Source organism: Procambarus clarkii, chromosome 43 (genome assembly GCF_040958095.1).
Source record: "Procambarus clarkii isolate CNS0578487 chromosome 43, FALCON_Pclarkii_2.0, whole genome shotgun sequence".
Lineage (NCBI taxonomy): Eukaryota > Metazoa > Arthropoda > Malacostraca > Decapoda > Cambaridae > Procambarus > Procambarus clarkii.
In genome coordinates, this window is record NC_091192.1 from 37,528,897 (window position 1) to 37,538,314 (window position 9,418).

The following is a 9,418-nucleotide window of genomic DNA, read 5'->3' on the forward strand; positions in this document are numbered from 1 at the left end:
AACAACTCATACCTTGAGTTTCCACTACAACACGACCCACTTATCTGTTTAAACCCAAGTCCCCAATTACTGCTGGATGAACAGGGGTGGACAATCACGGATTGGTTCTCAGTCGACCCTTCCTGGCCTGGGCTCGAACCCGGCCGAAATAGTCGTTCCTGCCACTACTACTACTATTATTATGACTTCCAGAAAGTCTTGCACTCTGATTATAATGTTGAGACACGCTGGAATGTGAGAGGTGTCCAGAGTACCTCACCTCAGCCCGCCAACATCAGCAACTGTGTTTAAGTATTTCACTGGCAGCGGGAATAGTCAAGTCACTACCAAGGGCGCTGCTACCTCCAGTACAATTGCACCATGAGACTGGTGCGTGTCCTTATGATCACGTCTCCTGCACACCTCTCAGAAAAGTGAGAGATTACCAACCACCAGCCGAGAGATACGGGATGAAGGTGACTGGTGAGAGAAAGAGTGAGAGAAGGGGAAGCAGCGGAGAGAGAACATGCGAGTGATAGTGAAGGGAGCTGTGGTGGCAAGAAAAGTAAACAGACAGGTGAGAGCGGGATGACAATGCTGATGCAACTTGCAGTCAGCAGTGTGACACATTACGAGTCTACGACACACACGCCAAGGACAGAGGAAAGACGGCAGGGGAGAGCAACAGACGGGGGGAGAAGATAAGAATATATGATTACGGAACAATGAATAAGGCCTATTGACTCATACAAACACTTCGACTCTCACCCCTATTGTTACCGCCAGTCCTCCCTGTTCCAGGACTAACACCATAGGCTACCCCAAAACATGTACTATTTACCCAAGACTTTCTTAACTAACCTTATCCAATATGTATTTGTTGTTGTGTGTTTATATAGTGTTTATACAGCTTAAATATTTACAACCTTATAATATCCCCTTTGTTGTCACCTTTCATCTATGTGTATACCTTAGTCATGTTCCCCTCACTTTCTACACATCTTGACAATGTCAATTTAGCTTTATTCTGCTGAACAAGGAAGGTGTCTAATTCCAGAGACTTACTTTTTTTTTGCTACCCTGGACATTTGGAAGATAATTTGTATCCATTCTATAGTACAGTACGACCATTCTATAGTATGGTGAGCAAACCTCAACTGAAGATAAAGCTGAACAATAAAATGGTCTGGGTTACCATAATACTGGTCAGCAGGGAGTTGAAAGACAGTAGAATGGGGAATTTAGACAAATAGAATAAGGTTAAGGTCTTAAGGTAAACAATTGGACAAATAGTATAGTGGCCCAACCACTTTGGATGAGTAAATTAATTTTGATCCATATGATTGATGGTAATACATTTTGGTTGAGAGGACCCCCCCCCCCCACCAGACCATGAGGCTTTTTGGTGAGCCGATGTGGATTCCCTCTCACTGAACTGCAGGAACATAATAAAAGTTGATGCCTTTGGTAAACTTGCAGTAAATAAATACAATGTTGAACGTAATCTTTCTTGAACTATCAAGTAGATCCGTTAAAATTCTCCTTAGATGAGAGCTCTTAGATGAATTTGAAGCAGAAAATAAACAAGAACTAGCAGAATCATTTATCACAATGATTCTTATCAAACAAAACAGGTGTATGGAGGCAAGTAACAAAATTATAATATTCTAACAGACGTTGTCTCAACTGTAATGCGTCTTGGCTACAAGGCAGTTCCGGCTTGTGTTGTGATCTAGAGAAATGCCAAGTGTAGTGTGGACAAAGACAAGGACACACACTCGGGGTATTACATCTTACACTGAAGGAATTGAGCCATTTTAGAGATAAATCTAAATTACGTTCCATGAAATGGCAAACCATTTTATTAGAAATTATACAATATATGAAATCCTTCCACTGTATCCACGTTTCGCTTCCAGTAAAATGACATTGGAGACTTGAATAAGCTGTGTAGTGTGAAGACTAATAATAAGCAGCATCTCTATGATTCTGTAATATCCCTATATGTATTAGCAAAAGACCTACCATCACTGAATAATAATTTATATAAATACGTATAAATTGTCATTAATTTTTTGTTAACTAGCTGATATTTTAAGGCGTGCAGTTTGATAAAATTATTAATATAAAAACCTCCGGTGAGGTCTGATTAATAAGACCTTTGGTGACATGTAATCCTTTTGCGCTACCGCTCACAGGACGAGGGAGGTGCACAATCAACTAGCGGACTCCGGCGGCGGCGACAATCACAATTGGTGGGCGGGAAATGTCTATGTCGTATTGCAAGGTTGGTGTTGTCATGGTCGGCGGCGTACCTGCTGGAGCATGCTATGAGACCTGCCCTGGGAGCCCCTATCAAGACCACGCTTCAAACTCACAATGGAAACCGGGTTGTCCTCTCTCTTCAAGAAAGAATATCTCAAAGAACAGCCACGATTATCAGTATGATAATTGTTTTCCCTGATCCAGTCCCAGTACGACAGGCCTTGGTGGCTGAACTCCGCCAAATATTGGAATCCCATTAAATGAGAGCCGATGGAACTACTAAATTGGCAACTCGTCATCCAGTGATCCACAAAGTAATTCAACCCAGCCTAGAGTACATACAGAACACTGTATGTACTCTTTTTTGGTGGTACATACACCACCAAAAAACACTCAGCACACCTGTAAGTGGCATTAACATTGGCACTTCGGGTCAAAAAAGGTGTCCAGCAGCTGGACACCCTCATAAATACTGTCAAGCAGTATCCTCCCCAGCGATAGCAGCATGACAATTTAAATGTGACCTTATACATTCTTATTCACACACACACACACACACACACACACACACACACACACACACACACACACATATTCATCCCGTGCCACCTTTGAGTGGCATAATCTTCATCAATCCATCAATCTGCTGAGGTGAGTTGTGAAGTTACTTCTCTTCTGCAGTAACGCGGAGACCTGCTCCTTTATTTATACCTTGATTAAACACTTGGTTCTGGTCTCTAGTTAATCGTGGGTGGTTTATAAATATTGAATCTTGGAGAACTAAGTATAAATTAGAGCTGGTGGTTCCCACTCTTGATCACTCGGTAGACTACTTAGTATGACTTGTCTTTGATTGTTTTGTTTATGGATACATCTTCAAACTTGTTATTGCAGACATTTTCCTGGTCCTGTTAAGTTACTCTTGGATTCCATAAAAAATGGGGATTTGTTAGCATCACGTAGCTAGCTTTTGACGCACTGTACTCCTCTTCATATAGTCCAGGGTAGCTGCACGAATGCAGATGTACCTAATGTATTAATAAAAAAAAACAGGTTAAACAACTGGCTGACGTCCACACAAGCAGAACTAGCAGCACTACAACTAGCTACCAGTACATTAAAATACATTGGAGGAGGAATAATATTTTGTGATTCAAAGTCTGCTCTTCAAGCAATCGAAAACTTCTCCTGGAAGATCGACAGCAAGAACCTCATACTACCAATTATAAATGACCTAATCGCTGCAAAGAGTAAAGGGTTTTGAATTTCCTTTGTATGGATAGTATCACACAAATATAACCCATCATAATGAGACAGACATTGCAGCCAAATTAGCGTGTAACAAAGATGAAGTTGAATTAGACCCAGGTATCCCCATCTCTGCTGTCAAAACTATATTGTTCCAAACACTCAGGTCTGATAAGAAAGAAATTACCGACTCTCATCGACCTGAAAGCACTAGTATAAAAAGCTATTATTTGTTCAGATCTGAAACCTATATCTATGGGCAGCACAAAACGTCCACCAGACTGTGCGACACAGTGGTTGCAAGGATCAGGTTGGGTTACCGTTACCTGTGGCAGGTGGCTACAGGTGACGGGTCTCCCAATCCTGAGCACTCCAGGTGCAAACTCTGTGAGCAGGAACTGCGGCATGATCTCCCACACTACATCACCGAATGACCAGTTATTAGAGCATTCAGACCCGTTGGCATGAGGTGCCTGGAGCTTTGTAATTACTTTATTCACTCTCGTGTTCTTGAAGATATCCTCAAAGTGTACTCAAAATTTGCCAGTGCAGACTACTGATCACATGCCTCTGTATGACTAACCATCCTGTGTGATGGGAATTTTTAGCACCACGTAGCTAGCTTCTGATATACTGTACTTCCCTTCCTATAGTCTAGGGCAGCTGCACAAATGTATCTAAATGTGTTAATTAAAAAAAAAGTATGCCATTTTTTTTTAGTTTCCTAACGACTGTCAGTTTGTACGTCGCCCAATTGGCTCTATGTTACACAAATATACTTATCGCATGTTGGGTTGATCTATGGCAGGACCAGACTACCCCCCCCCTATGGACTAAGGGGGCCACTAGTGAACTTTTACCATACAATACGACAAGTATCAAATAATACTTTTAGTAATAACTACTACTTTATAACACTTCCAGATTATATTTTTAGTGTAATTCCTTTACTATAGACGTTGTCGGGCGGGTTTTAGTGTAAAACCTTTACTATACACGCTGTCGTGCGGGTTTTAGTGTAATTCCTGTACTATACACGCTGTCGTGCGGGTTTTAGTGTAATTCCTGTACTATACACGCTGTCGTGCGGGTTTTAGTGTAATTCCTGTACTATACACGCTGTCGTGCGGGTTTTAGTGTAATTCCTGTACTATACACGCTGTCGTGCAGGTTTTAGTGTAATTCCTGTACTATACACGCTGTCGTGCGGGTTTTAGTGTAATTCCTGTACTATACACGCTGTCGTGCAGGTTTTAGTGTAATTCCTGTACTATACACGCTGTCGTGCGGGTTTTAGTGTAATTCCTGTACTATACACGCTGTCGTGCGGGTTTTAGTGTAATTCCTGTACTATACACGCTGTCGGGCGGGTTTTAGTGTAATTCCTGTACTATACACGCTGTCGTGCGGGTTTTAGTGTAATTCCTGTACTATACACGCTGTCGTGCGGGTTTTCGTAGTTTCACACAAGTGAGAAGCAGCAGCAGCAGAAGCAGCAGAACCAGCAGCAGCAGCAGCAGCAGGGTGCAGAATATTACTTCCCTTTATTTACTCGTTATTCATTAGGTATAATGTACACAAGTGTGTCTTCTGTCAGTTGTCGAGAATTTATAGCTTCAAGGGCAACCGGAAAACTATTTTTTACCTGTGTTGCTTTGACAAACTAAACTAACTTAATCTAACTTTCCTAGGCCTATTATAGTGTAATGACCGCTTCCCTCTGTCGTAATAACCGCGGCCTCTATTGTAATAACCCGATGTTCCCCAGTATTAATCCTGTTATCTTGTTATCTCTCGTGATCGTAATATACGCTCTCTGTTGTACATCTCTGCCTCGGTAAATATCCATTGTGCCTCTAGGGGAATAGAATAGGTGATGTGTTCAAATTGTCTTAATTTACATGTTTAAGCCTGTCTCCTCTAAGATAGGAGTAGGGACATTTGACTCTGCCTGGTATGGGGAAGGCCGCTGCTGAGAGGGACAGAGAGGGATGAGAGGGGGTGGAGAGGGAAATATCTGAGTGGGGAAGTTGAGTGGGAGAAGCCAAGGTATCCACGACCACCCTACCCTCAGGTCAACCTCTTGACCCTGACAAATGGGCGACAGGGGGGGGGGGAAGAGGAGAGGAGACGAATGACGGCCAAGGGGAGGGGAGAAGGAAGGAGGGGAGAGGGAGAAGGAAAGGAGGGGAGAAGGAGAGGGAAAAGAGGGGAGAAGGGAGAACCAATGATCTGAGCCCCAGATCATTACAATAGTGTGCTATAGTAGGCCTAGGAATATTTAATTGTTTTTTATGCTTCATTTATTTTAAAACCCCCTAGTCAGAATACTATTAAAAGCTCAGTTCGTACGAATTGATATGGAGAATACAAATATGCTAGCTATTATATAAATATTACTTGAAAACATAGCAAGTCTTACAATCTGGGCAAATTCATGTCTGTGTCTTGGGGTAATTGCAGATTACAATGTCATCCAAAAACTATTTGAGTGGGTCTCAAAACCCTTAAATAACAAGGTAAAAGGCAAGCACCGCTGGCATCGGTTTCAAAGCCTTCAGAATTCCTTCAAAGACAATCACATGCTGTCGGTGATGGGGTTTAGCCAGGCCGGGGACCAGCCAAACTGGCTCACATCTGCCTCAAAACAACAGTCTCACCACATTATATTTTATTAAACGCTATAAATTCCTGGATCTTCCGGAAAAAGGAAATAAAACTTATACAAGTAAAGGAAAATGCCCTCAATGTATTCCTCTGCAAAACTACGCATAATATAAGTGACAATCATTACGTTATATATTATGATACCAGCTGCTTAGAAGCATGTCTTCAGCCTGTGAATAGTCCAGGACCCAAGAACAGTTAGACCCGTGCCCCTGCACTAGAGAATGTTGGTCACGTCACAACACCTGTTGCCAAGTTGCTGCCTCAACCTCTCCCTCCTGATCATCCACTTGTCAGCACCACAGCACCCCTGACAGCAGCACCGCAACTCTGCAGCCCGTCGGGATCTCCGTCAGCACCCCCCGTCAGCCCCACTGCCAGTCTGCACCCCCTGTCAGCCCCACAGAACACAAGACAGCGAGTGACTGAGGGGGGGGGGGGGAGGTATTGAGTGGCGAGACATCACCAGTGGAGTTCCGCAGGGGTCAGTCCTTGGACCTATACTGTTTCTGATATATGTAAACAATCTCCCAGAGGGAATAGACTCGTTCCTATCAATATTTGCTGATAATGCGAAAATTATGAGGATTAAGACCGAGGAAGACAGGAAGAGGCTACAAGATGACCTGGACAGATTGAAGGAATGATCAACAAATGGCTACTAGAGCTTAACTAAAGTAAATGTAAAGTAATAAAGCTAGGTAGAGGGCGCAGAAGACCAGATAAAGGTGCCAAATGGGAGACGAAGTCGTCCAAGAAACGGACAGAGAAGGATCTAGGCGTTGATGTCACACTGCCTCCTGAAGCCCACATAAAAAGAATATCAGCTTCGCACGAGAGACTGCCTTACATCAGAACTACTTTTAGAAATTTGTGCAAGGAATAATTTAGAACCTTGTATGACAGACCAATCCTGGAGTATGCGGCTCTACCGTAGAATTCAAGAATACGACGAAATTGGCAGTTCAAAGATATGCCACTAAACTAGTTCCTGAACTACGAGATATGAGTTATGAGGAAAGGATGCGTGAGGTGCACCTCAAGTAGCTGGAAGACAGAAAATTTAGGGAAGACATGATTACCACACGCAAATTTATCGGGGAAATTGACAGGAAAGACAAAGAAGGATCATTTAACACGGGTGGTACACGCACAAGGAGACACTTTTTCAGAAAGAACTTCCTCAGTGTCAGAATAGTTAACAGATGGAATGCATTAAGCAGTGATGTGGTGGAGGCTGACTCCATACACAGTTTTAAATGATAAGACACTCAATAGGCTCATGAACCTTTACAGCAGTTTATTGACAGTTGAGGGGAGCCCGCAAAGCACAACTACGTGAGTACAATTAGGCGAATACACAGCCCGTCAGTCCGACGGCGGCACCTACCCCGTCCTGGCTAGGATGTTAGCGGTAAGGTCAGCATCCTGGCCAGGCACCGGTAAGGTCACACCACCACCAGCCAGACACCAGTAAGGTCACACCACCACCACTAGCCAGACACCAGTAAGGTCACACCACCACCAGCCAGACACCGGTAAGGTCACACCACCACCAGCCAGACACCGGTAAGGTCACACCACCACCAGCCAGACACCGGTAAGGTCACACCACCACCAGCCAGACACCGGTAAGGTCACACCACCACCAGCCAGACACCAGTAAGGTCACACCACCACCACTAGCCAGACACCAGTAAGGTCACACCACCAGCCAGACACCAGTAAGGTCACACCACCACCAGCCAGACACCAGTAAGGTCACACCACCACCACCAGCCAGACACCAGTAAGGTCACACCACCACCACCAGCCAGACACCAGTAAGGTTACACCACCACCACCAGCCAGACACCAGTAAGGTCACACCACCACCAGCCAGACACCGGTAAGGTCACACCACCACCAGCCAGACACCGGTAAGGTCACACCACCACCAGCCAGACACCAGTAAGGTCACACCGCCACCACTAGCCAGACACCAGTAAGGTCACACCACCACCACTGGCCAGACACCAGTAAGGTCACACCACCAGCCAGACACCAGTAAGGTCACACCACCACCACTAGCCAGACACCAGTAAGGTCACACCACCACTAGCCAGACACCGGTAAGGTCACACCACCACCAGCCAGACACCGGTAAGGTCACACCACCACCAGCCAGACACCGGTAAGGTCACACCACCACCAGCCAGACACCAGTAAGGTCACACCGCCACCACTAGCCAGACACCAGTAAGGTCACACCACCACCACTGGCCAGACACCAGTAAGGTCACACCACCACCAGCCAGACACCAGTAAGGTCACACCACCACCAGCCAGACACCAGTAAGGTCACACCACCACCACCAGCCAGACACCGGTAAGGTCACACCACCACCAGCCAGACACCGGCAAGGTCACACCACCACCACCAGCCAGACACCGGTAAGGTCACACCACCACCACCAGCCAGACACCAGTAAGGTCACACCACCACCTCTAGCCAGACACCAGTAAGGTCACACCACCACCACCAGCCAGACACCAGTAAGGTCACACCACCACCAGCCAGACACCGGTAAGGTCACACCACCACCAGCCAGACACCGGTAAGGTCACACCACCACCAGCCAGACACCGGTAAGGTCACACCACCACCAGCCAGACACCGGTAAGGTCACACCACCACCAGCCAGACACCGGTAAGGTCACACCACCACCAGCCAGACACCGGTAAGGTCACACCACCACCAGCCAGACACCGGTAAGGTCACACCACCACCAGCCAGACACCGGTAAGGTCACACCACCACCAGCCAGACACCGGCAAGGTCACACCACCACCAGCCAGACACCGGCAAGGTCACACCACCACCAGCCAGACACCGGCAAGGTCACACCACCACCACCAGCCAGACACCGGTAAGGTCACACCACCACCAGCCAGACACTGGTAAGGTCACACCACCACCAGCCAGACACCGGTAAGGTCACACCACCACCAGCCAGACACCGGTAAGGTCACACCACCACCAGCCAGACACCGGCAAGGTCACACCACCACCAGCCAGACACCGGCAAGGTCACACCACCACCACCAGCCAGACACCGGTAAGGTCACACCACCAACACTAGCCAGACACCGGTAAGGTCACACCACCACCAGCCAGACACCGGTAAGGTCACACCACCACCACTAGCCAGACACCGGTAAGGTCACACCACCACCAGCCAGACACCGGTAAGGTCACACCACCACCAGCCAGACACC